Raw genomic sequence first — 10,907 nt, forward strand, 5'->3', positions numbered from 1 at the left:
CCGCCGCAGCCCCTCATCCCGGCTCCATTCATAGGGGCACCCCAGCCCGACCGGCGGAGCGGGGCCGAAGGCCCGCAGACAAGGCTGGTCTGCCGAGGCCGGGAAGGAAAATAAAAAGTTAAGAGAAGAACTTACCTAAAATGGCTCCTGCAGCAGCCAAAATACAAACAGCTATTATTTGGTGAAGTTTAGCTCAGACACCCTGCAAGGACACCCTAACCCATGTCGGACCCGCCTTTTCCGCCTCACTATTGGGTTGTGCAGGCCCCAAACACAGAACCATTGGTTAGTCTCGCTGTCGCTCAGGCAAAAGCCCATTTCAAGCTTGCTTGCAGAGGCGAGTGATGGGCTCGCTCCATTGTGCTCGTATTTGCATGGATGTGATCACTGCACTGATTGGCTCACACGGTACCGCCCCGCCCCCCCTCCTAGCGCCCCGAGCCGGAGACGCCGCTGCGCGCGGCCCCGCCCCCGGGGACAGAGCGGTAGGGCCACGGGGCGGGGCGGGGCCGGGGTCCCCCGGGCGGAGGGGGCGGGGCGGGGTCCTGCACCGCGCACGCCGCACTAGGGGGCGGAGACCTGGGGCACGCGCGGGGACTGGCGGAGGCGGCGGTTCTGCCGCAGGTGGAGGTCTCGCAGGTAGCGGGCAAGCAATCTGGAAGACCTGGGGCTGGTTTGTTCGGAGGTGGGAGAGGAGGTGACTGGATTCCCAAGACAGAAGGGTTACGCGGGGCCCGAGGTCGCGCAGATACTGGCTCAGAGAGGCGAGGCTCCCGCACGTCAGGAAAAGATGCTCAGCGAAAAGACGAGCCACGGCGTCTGTCACCCGTCACATCTCCTGCTGCTGTGTCTGGATCTCTGGCTGCTTCTCCGAGCCCCTGCACACCGCGGGAGTTATCCAGTCCTGGGGATTCTGCGGCACCTTGGCTATACCTCCGTAAAATCAGGTGTCCATCCATGGCGTGTTTATTTTCAGGCCTATCTGTGCCAACACCCTTGTAGCATCCTCAAGGACAGAGCCCAGCATATGGCAGAGATTCAACTAATTGTTATACTCTCTGATTCGTTCGTTAGCAGCTAATTTTTAAGTGTCCGGTAAATACCAGACATTGATCCAAGACAGGATACAGCAGTCAATAGGACAAAGCCCTTGTTCTCCAGAAATAGGTGAAAGAAAAAAAATAAATAAATACAACGGGCAGCTAGTGATAAATACCATAAAGAAAATGGAGGGAGGAAGGAAATTAGTGCGCTGATGGGAAGGAACAATTAGGAAAGGAGGGGTGGGGAGCTTGCCAGGCCTGGCTGAATTCTCCTTGGGGCCCTCCCAAGGTTCCCTTCCTCCTCACCCCCTGCCTTCCCTATCATGGGTCCTTCTTCAATATTCATTGAGAAACTGGTTAGATTCTTCCTAGAGTCCCATTTTACCTTAATTAAAACAGGAATGATCTAAGTTTTTTATTCCAAGAGCGACTTGTCCTATAGGTTTAAGAGGAGTATGGCTTGTGTGTGTCAAGAGTAACTGTAATGATTTGGCAGAACCTGACTGCAACCCCAGAGAAAATATTTTTAGCTTCTTTTAAATCCCAGTTTTCCTGTGGCCTTCAGCCTGGGCCCCGTCTTCTGTGTAACACTTCTGCATTTATTGGCAGACACTGGAAATTCGTATAGTTTGAAAATACCGAGATAGCAGCCCCCTGTCACCCACCTGGCTTCCCTAGGCACCTCTCTTTAATATGACTCAAGGCTGGCCAAAATGTTTCATGACCTTTCCTCCTCCTGCTTTTCTTTCTTTCTTAAGCGAACATTTATTAAGCACCAGCTGTATTGCAGGTATGGCTTTAGATACATGAATATAGTACAATATTAAGCAAGGTAGACAACATCCTTGTCCTCAAGGAATTTACAGTCCAGTTGGGGGCAGGGTGGAGATTTATACATGGATCCTAAGGACCTCCAATCCTCCAATCCTGTGGAACTGTTGAGTGAGGACACAGAGAACGGCTTGTTTCCCCCTGCCTTGATGCCCAATGGGGCAGCTTAGTTCACCTCCTAAGCCAGCTGTTGATGGAGCCAGCAGAACTTGCAGCAGACTCAGGCAGTAGCCTTCTTAGTCCAAAGGCCAGAATCAAGGGGTTTTTTGTTGCTGTTGTTTGTTTTGGTTTTGTTTTTATTTACTTATTTATTTATTTATTTCCAGAACGGGGGATTGAACTCAGGATCTTGTGCTTGCCAGGCAAGCACTTATTCTACTGAGCTGTCTCCCCGGCCCCAAGAATTAAGGGTTCTACAACTCTCAAAGTGCTCAAGAGGCTCAGACGCAAAATGGGCTTGGGAACCACTCTCGTCAATGATTTGGGAAAGAAATGGGACTGACTCTAGGCAGAGTGAACAGCATGGATGAAGAAAAGAGACAGTTTAGAGAGGTGCAGGAGGGAGCATTGTCAGTAATTGCTGTTCTTAAACATCGAGAAAAGTCAGCAGCATAAGAAAAGTTAAAATACAAACACACAATGTTAGGTCCCCAAAGAATCACTCAAAGTCACATGACTGACTTGCGGTTGAGTAGGACAAAGGAAAGGTCTGAGGCTACATGCAGGAGAGGCAATAGGCTTGGCACTGAAAGAGTCTGCAGAATTGAAAGGGTTTAGTGGAATCTGACTCTTAAAGCAGTTAAGCAGCAGCCAAGATGGACCTATGAAGAAGTACTGGATGTGTTTTGTGTGTATGGAGAGAAACAGAGACAGCCAAGTTACTTTTTGCAGGTTTTGGGTTGGCTAAAATCAGAGCCTGATTTTGTACTGTAGGACTGAGCCAAAAGGATAAAGTAAGGAAAAAAGGATGGTTATTAATCTTGCTTCTCCTAAGTGTGGTTGATTCCTTCTGCTCAGATTATCTTCAAAGAAGCCATATAAAATGAGCCTCACTGTTGTTTGTAGGGGAAGGAAGAAGGGAAGAAAATGTATCCACTAGCTTGTCTCTCACTGGATAAAGATTCATACAACTTGTTTATGCCTAATGCAAAATGGGCCTCAATAGTGTCCCAAAAGAGTGACAACAGGGATCCTGGCAAAGACCCTCGTGACAAGGCCACGAGGCAAAGTGCTATCAGATGCAGCTGTATGAAATTAAATGGAGCCTACAGAGCTAGGTGCCAGAACTTCTGGAACAAGAGACGGTTGACAATGCAAGACACTGGAGGTGTACTACATAAGAGATGCCACTGATGCATGAACTTCAGTACCATATTGTATGTCCCTATTGCCGAGGGGCCCTGAAGAACGATCTTGAGACCTCTGAAGGGAGCCACAGAAGAGCTTCCATCAGTTCTAGAACTTTTTCACAGTAGCTCCACAAATACACAATGCAACCCTCCTGGCCATGTCTTCTTGCTTCCTTGCCTTTGTTTGATTCCTTGATTCTTTTAGTAGGCCATGAACATCTTCATTATTCTTGTTTGTACATCTGTGGTAGAAATAAAGGCTATGGCCGGGGAGATGGCTCAGTAGAATAAGCACTTCCCTGGCAAGTACAAGGGCCTGAGTTCAAGCCCTGGTTCCGCCAAAAAAAAAAAAAAGAAAGAAAAGAAATAAGGGCTATTTTCACCAGCCCATTTCATTTTTCCTCCTTGGCTCATAAGCAAATTACATTTCCTAGTAATCAGGTAGGGTCATGTGACAGAGTTCTAGATAATGGGATCTGGACACAAGTGATAGATCTGTCCCATTTATGGAAATCTCCTAAAAATTCCTCCAAACTCTCTTCCTTTCCTCACCTTCTGGCCAGTTGCAAAATTGTCCAGTGGAGGTCCAGAAAATGGCAATATTATTAATCTGAGTCCCTGGCTAATTTCAAAAGTGGTACCTGAACAGGCAAGAAATTAACTGTTAGTGCCAAGTTACTAAAATGATTGAAATTTGAAATGACTTATGAAGGTCATTTCCTGTAGCCATTAGCATACCATAATACAGTACTTGCCTGACTTCATTTGATCCCATGCTCCTCCAAGGCAGGGATTATGTTTGCAATTCAAGTCCTGGTGGAAGCATTGCTCAAAGTATGACTGTAACTCTGCTGATACCTGAATCTAGTCTTGAAAGATCAGAGGCAGAATCAGGATGAGCCAAGATGGGAAGTAGAAAGTGACCCATGAAGGGAGTATAACAGATACAACCATGAGAGAAAGTATGATCAGTTTTCCAGCACTGCCAGAAGTTCATGATGTGAGAGGGAAATGAGATGGTTAGAGGGAAGCTAGAGAAAAGGCAAAGGTCAGACCATAAAAGGCCTTTTATGTTATATAAAGAGTTTAAATTTTGTACTACAAGAATCATTTAAGGAAATAAAAAAGATGTGATATCATCAGCTTTATGTTAAGAAAGGTATTTCTAGCTGCCTACAGAAAGATTGAATTAGAAAAGGAGAACCAGCTGGGGATAATAGCAGCCTGTAGTCCCAGCTATGTGGGAGAATAAGATTGCACGAATCCAGGAGTTCCGGGTCAGCCAGGGCAACGTAGCAAGACCCCATCCCTCTTCAAATTTCTCCTTAGGAAGAAGGAAAAGAAAGAGGAAGAGGGGGTGAGGCAGAAGAAGAGATAGAGAAGAAATTGTAGGAGAAGGAAGAGGTAGAAGAATTAAAGAGAGGAAGAAGGAGGTGAAGAAAATGGAAGAACTCTCCAAAAAAGGTTTTTTTTTTAAAGCAGTGTCTCCTCTCTTCCAAGTTACTCACCCCATGAGATGGTCAACTGAAAAGATATGTTGAGAACAAGTTGGTTTGAAGAAGTTATATATATGTAGCCCCTTTTGAGGATTTTTTTGGAGGTTACTTAATTGAAACTCCAGTCCTGCATTAATGAAATCTGCGAAAGTCTGGTCCAGTGGTGGCAAACCCATGGTCCACTGCCACAGCAAGCTATTTGTATCAGTGAGAGCTCGCAAAGGGTTTTATTTATTTATTTATGTATTTATTTATTTATTTATTGGCAGAACCGGGGATTGAACTCAGGCCCTTGCACTTGCCAGGGAAACATTATTCCACTGAGCCATCTCCCCAGCCCATTCAAAGGTTTTTTATCACTGCCTGCCTAGTTACTTTTCTCTTGGTGCTGAGACAAAATAACAGACACCAAAAAATGAAGGGAAGAAAGGTTTATTTAACTTACAGTTTTTAGATGTTTTAGTCTGTAGTTAGCTGCCTCCAAGGCAGAGTGGTGTGGCAGAAGATGCAAAAGCAACAAGCACAGAGGTGGGGGAGAAAAAAAAAAAGAACAGATGGAGAGGAACAAGCCTGTTTCCCTCCCTTATACTGTGTAGAAGTTATTCACCCTAGGGCAGTAGCAGTTCTCACATCTTCAATCCCAGCACTATACAATAAAGTAATCACAAACTCTGGATTTAGCCACCTCCCAAAAGCCCACCCCCCATGACCAGATGAGACTTTGGTGGGGGAACATCCGGACACAAACCATAACACTGCCCTAGTGTAAGAGTTCTAAAATAATTTGGCCATAGAACTGTCTTTTCAATTAGCTATTAGAATTGATATTAAGATTAGACATGGCTGCCTATAATATAAACAACAAATTATAACAGTAAAAACCTTGTTTGTCTTCCAGAAAATAAATATGAGAAGCAGGCAGTCCAAGAGTGGCATGAGTGCTCCATGATATCTTGGGAATCTGCACAATATTTTGGTTCTACCATTCTTAGCTTTCAATCTCAAGGTCACTTTAAGTTTTCACAGTGACTACATAGTATCACTTGTGATGTCCTTGGAAAGGAAAAGGAAAAGCAAAATACAAAAAGTAGAGTTAAATCCCTTAAACAGTGTTCCTGGAGACACTACATATCACTTTTGCTTATACCTCCTTGACCAGAACTTGGTCCCATGGCCACAGCAACATGCAAAGCAGGCTGGGAAAGACAGTACTTTATTTTGCTTTTCTCTGCACCGAGTTACAAATTGGATCTACAGAGCTGATAGACTCAACTAACAGTCTCTGGCACAATGTGTTCTTTTTTTTTTTTATTTGTGGAACCGGGGATTGAACTCAGGCCCTTGCGCTTGCGAGGGAAGCGCTTATTCCACTGAGCCATCTCCGCGGCCCCCTGGCACAATGCCTTGAAGATATAATGTTCCACAGAACATAAACTGAGATTAAAAATGATTAAGAGAGCGATTTTTAAAAAAACATTTTGCCACTTTATTGTGATACAATTCACATGCCATGTAATTTTGCCTTCTGCAAGTATATAAATAGGTGATGCTTAGTAATACAACCCATATACCACAATCCAGCTTTAGAGCATTCCTGTTACTCACCTCCTCCACTCCCCCAAAAAATTCCCTTCTATTTGTAGTCAAGTTTTCCTCTCACTCTCAGGCCCATGAAACCATTAATTTGTCTTCATCTTTGTAGTTCTGCCATGCATAGAAATTTCATATAGCAGGCACAGGGGCCGGGGATTCAATCCCCAGGCCTGATTGTGCTGGCCCCACCCCTAGGGTGCGCTGAGACAGGGATTGAGACTGGGTGTGGTAGTACAAACCTGTAATCCTCGCTCTTAGGAAGCTGTAAACAGGCAGATCACTAGGAGTCCAATCTAGTAGTGAGACCCTGAATACCCTGTAGACCCTTCCCTAAAATAAAAAAAAAAAAAAAAATCATGTAAACAGAATAATGCAATATGTACTCTTATGTGTCTGTGTTATTTTGCATGTAATACTTTTGTGGCTTAACCATATTATAGAGTATTTTGTTAATTCATTCTTTGTTGTGGCTAAATGGTATTCTGTTGTATGGCTATGCTGCCTTCTAGCCACCCACTCACTCTATGATAAGCATTCGGATTGTTTCCACTTTGAAGCTGTACAAATGATGCTGCTACAACCCTTCACATACAAGTCTTTGTGCAGATATGTGTTTTCATTTCTTGTAGGAAAATAACTCAGGAGGTTAATCTTTAAAATAAAACATACTCATTAAAGTACACTTATTGAATGCTATACTACTGACAGATACATTGGGGACAATGTTCTATGTGTTGGAGACAAAATAGTTAACAAAATTTGAGACAAACTTGGTCCTTGTGGAGCTTGCAGTCTGTGGAGGTAAGAGGAATTAATCCAGTAGTCCTGCAGGTAAATGTCACATCACAGCACTTGTAAGTTCCAGAAAGGAGTGTTATATTGTGCTGTGAGATTGTGCTAAAGGAGGCTCTATTTTGAACAGAAAGATCAAGAAAACTGACCTCGAGCTGAGATCTGAAGTATGTCAGAAGCTAATCTCCCAGTAAGGTCTGTCCTTCTAAGTAATATGAGAACATGCTTACTCCACTAATGCTGCCCTTGTATACAGTTATGGATGCAATTGTCTCAAACCTGTTTGTCATTAAAGTCCCTGTGTTTTAACCTCTCAGAGTTTTCAGCAAGCTCTGAAATGAATATAGCCAAGTGTTAATAAAAGTTAGTTTGGGAGTAGTCTCATATTATTTTCTGTTTTGTTTTGTTTTGTTTTGGGTTTTTTTGGTATTTTAAGGAGGGGTCTACAGGGTGTTCAGGGTCTCACTACTAGATTGGACTCCTAGTGATCTGCCTGTTTACAGCCTCCCAAGAACTGGGATTACAGGCACTCGCCACCACACCTGGTCTTAATTGCTGTCTCAGCGTGTCCTGTGGCAGGCCTGGGGAGTGAACCCCTGGGCCCTGCGCCTGCTTGCAGGTGCTTTAATCCACTGTGCTATTTGGCTGGCCCTTATATTCTGTATATTTGAACTGTTATATTTAAATATTTTTACATTCCCTTGAGAATTGTGTCAGCAGAGCATCCCAGCCTGTCCTATCACACTCTGACTTTGTTTTCTCTCTGTGGGAAGAGGAGTCAGTATTGGAAGGAGACTTTGGGAACCTGCAACCTGGAACTGAATGATGGATATGAGCGGCTGGTCCATATGATGGAGCCACAACCACAGCCCAGTGCTACAGGGGCAAATTTGCCGCCGGGATTCCTCTTGGAAAAGTACCATTTCTGAGGATAAAGCTGAATAAGAATAGTTAGGCCAACTATTTAGAGCACTACAGATTTTGCTAACAATGCAGCTCTACTACTAATGACCTTAAGAAAGTCACTACACTTACAGTTTCTGGGTTCCAGTAATAGAGTCATTGTGTGGATTAAATGTTTCATGCACAGTACTTAGTAGAGAGTAACTGTTTAACAAATTATTTATTACTACATGACTGTTATATCCTTTTCTCTGGACTCATTTTCCCATATGCCCCTTACACTGATTTGCCTTTCTCGAAACATGAATTTCACTGATTCAACTGACAGCAATCATTGTTCTTTTTACCTTTGGCCTGGAAGACCTTCTGTCTTTTAGAGTGGCTTCTGCTGTTCATGCCCTCTGTCCTTTGTATATTAATCTGATTGATTTAACTCTTTTTTCCCCCCATTTTATGTAGTTGGTACAGGGTCTCACTATGCAGCTCAGACTCGTAGTGATCCTCCTGTTTTCAGCCTCCCTAGTGCTGGTATTACAGATGTGTGCCACCACGCCTGGACTCAGTCTCCAGGTCAGTGTGCCCCAAGAGCAGGGCTGGCACAGCATACGGGACTGGGGGTTGAACCCTTGTCCCAGAGCTTGACAAAGTGGGTACTTAGTCCACTGAGATGTCTTGCCGGCCCTCTGATTGATTTAAGTCTTTTTTTTTTTTTTTTTTTTTTTAACGCTTAAAGCATGGAGGAACTCTCTTTCTCCTCTATGTAGAGCACTACTACTATTTTGAACTTTTTTTTTTTTCCAGAACCGGGGATTGAACTTAGACCTTTGCGCTTGCCAGGGAGGCGCTTATTCTACTGAGCCATCTCCCTACCCCCTACTATTTTGAACTTTTAAAACTGGAGTTTATACATATAAGTGGTTGTTCATGATTTAACTTTGATTTATGAAAACTCATATAACTAATTATCTTGGGCTGGATTATTTAAAAATATTGGTTGCCGTACCCTAAAAGAGCATAAATCTTTCAGCTTCACTCGGCAACATACTTTCCTGCAATGGTGAGTACATAGTTTTATCCATTAAAAACTTGCTTAACATGAAGCTTTTTACTGAGTGTCCAATTGCTATAAATGCCTTTCTCTTCTGTGTATAGTTCTACTACCAACATTACTGACCAGTTTAGGGAGGCTGTCATCTTTAATTTTGGAGAAGGATTTTTTTTTTGTGCCCCCCCCCCTTCAGGCTGCCTTCAGGGCAGGTCTGGTTTGGCTTGAGGGTGAGGGGATCAAACCACAGCATCCTGAGCCTGATTGCTTTGTTTCAGCAGGCACTTAAACACCTGAGCTAATGGGCAGGCCCCCTGTAATTTAGAAATAAAAGAAGCAACACTGTTTTTGCATTTTAGAGATAAAACACTGTCACTTTGAAAATTAACCAATTAGTTCCCATGGTTTTGCTGAAATAAAGCGTGGGGTTCTCCAAGGTGGTGCCCAAGATCTACAACTGTAGAGGCAATTTGAGTAACCAGCAGGCTACTGGTGAGGTGACAGAACATGACAACCACTATTAGGTCACCAATGCCATCATGGCATCAGCCTTGCTTCTTTCAATCATTTGGTCAGTAACCCTGCCAGGAAGACATTCAGTCAGCTGTATGAGAAGGTCTGTATGGCAAGGACATAAGGCTTCTTAAAAATAAGCATGTGACATCTCAGAAGTGGATTCTTGATGGTTGGTCAACTCTTCAGATAAGACTGCACCCCCAGACAATATGCACACTGAAACACGAAAAGAGACTCCCGTTGCCACCCAACTAAGCCATTCCTAAATTTCTGGCTTATAGAAACTGTGAGAAAAGAAATGTTTAATTTTTTTTTTTTAAGCCAGCAAGCTTTCAGGGTAATTTATTTTCCAGTGACAGATAACAAACACACTCAGGGTTAGGTTATGTTAGTGACATCCATCACTAATTTACTATAAATACAAATTATGTCTAGTTATTGTATAAGCTTGCCCCGAATTTTAAGTGTTTCCAAACACTTGGTCTAGGTCCAGATATTTTGTGTTGTTCCACAATTCATTTAAGTTGCAACCAGCAAACATGTGTTTACCATGCGCTGCACAACATGCTAGTGTCAGAGGATCTGGATCAATCATCAGCAGTCTGAACCAGACTGATGGAAGCAAGCTGCACTTATCCATTCAATCCCATTCACTGTCAATGATTTTTACATTTTATTTACTGTAGATCATATTGTAAATTCTAGAAAGCCCTTTTGCTTCTTCTAGAAATATATCCTAAAAAGAAAGTTGGAGAGGATGCCCCCATGATACTAAAACATGGATGTCCCATTGACAGTTCATAATAGATAATATTTCTCGAGCATTATGCACCAGGCACCTTTCTAAATGCTTTACAAGTATCATAATACTTCATTTGTTCAAAAGAAGATTTATTATTGTCCTCACTTTACAGTTGTTTTTTGGGGTTTTTTTTTTTTTTTTTGCGGAACTGGGGATTGAACTCAGGCCCTTGCGCTTGCCAGGGAAGCGCTTATTCCACTGAGCCATCTCCCCGGCCCCATACAGTTGTTAAAAGTGAGGCATATCACTGGAAGGAAGCAGTGGAAGCTGCTAGAGCTGTCATCCATTTATGTTTCTCAGCCACAGGTCTGGTTGCTGAAATGGGACAGTAGCTGCCACACCCCTCCAAGTCCAATCCAGTGTTTGAGATGCCTCTTGCTCCTGCTGCTGGTATCAAAAGCAAAAATAAGGCTGAGAGTTTATAGAAGGATTAAGTGAAAAGAAAACAAACAAAAGAATTACAAAAAGTGTTTGCAAAACCCAGTTCCTGTGATAATTAATTGTATGTGTCTACTTGACTGGGCTCAGGGACACCCA

This window comes from Octodon degus, unplaced genomic scaffold (genome assembly GCF_000260255.1).
Source record: "Octodon degus isolate 3935 unplaced genomic scaffold, OctDeg1.0 scaffold00037, whole genome shotgun sequence".
Taxonomy (NCBI): Eukaryota; Metazoa; Chordata; class Mammalia; order Rodentia; family Octodontidae; genus Octodon; species Octodon degus.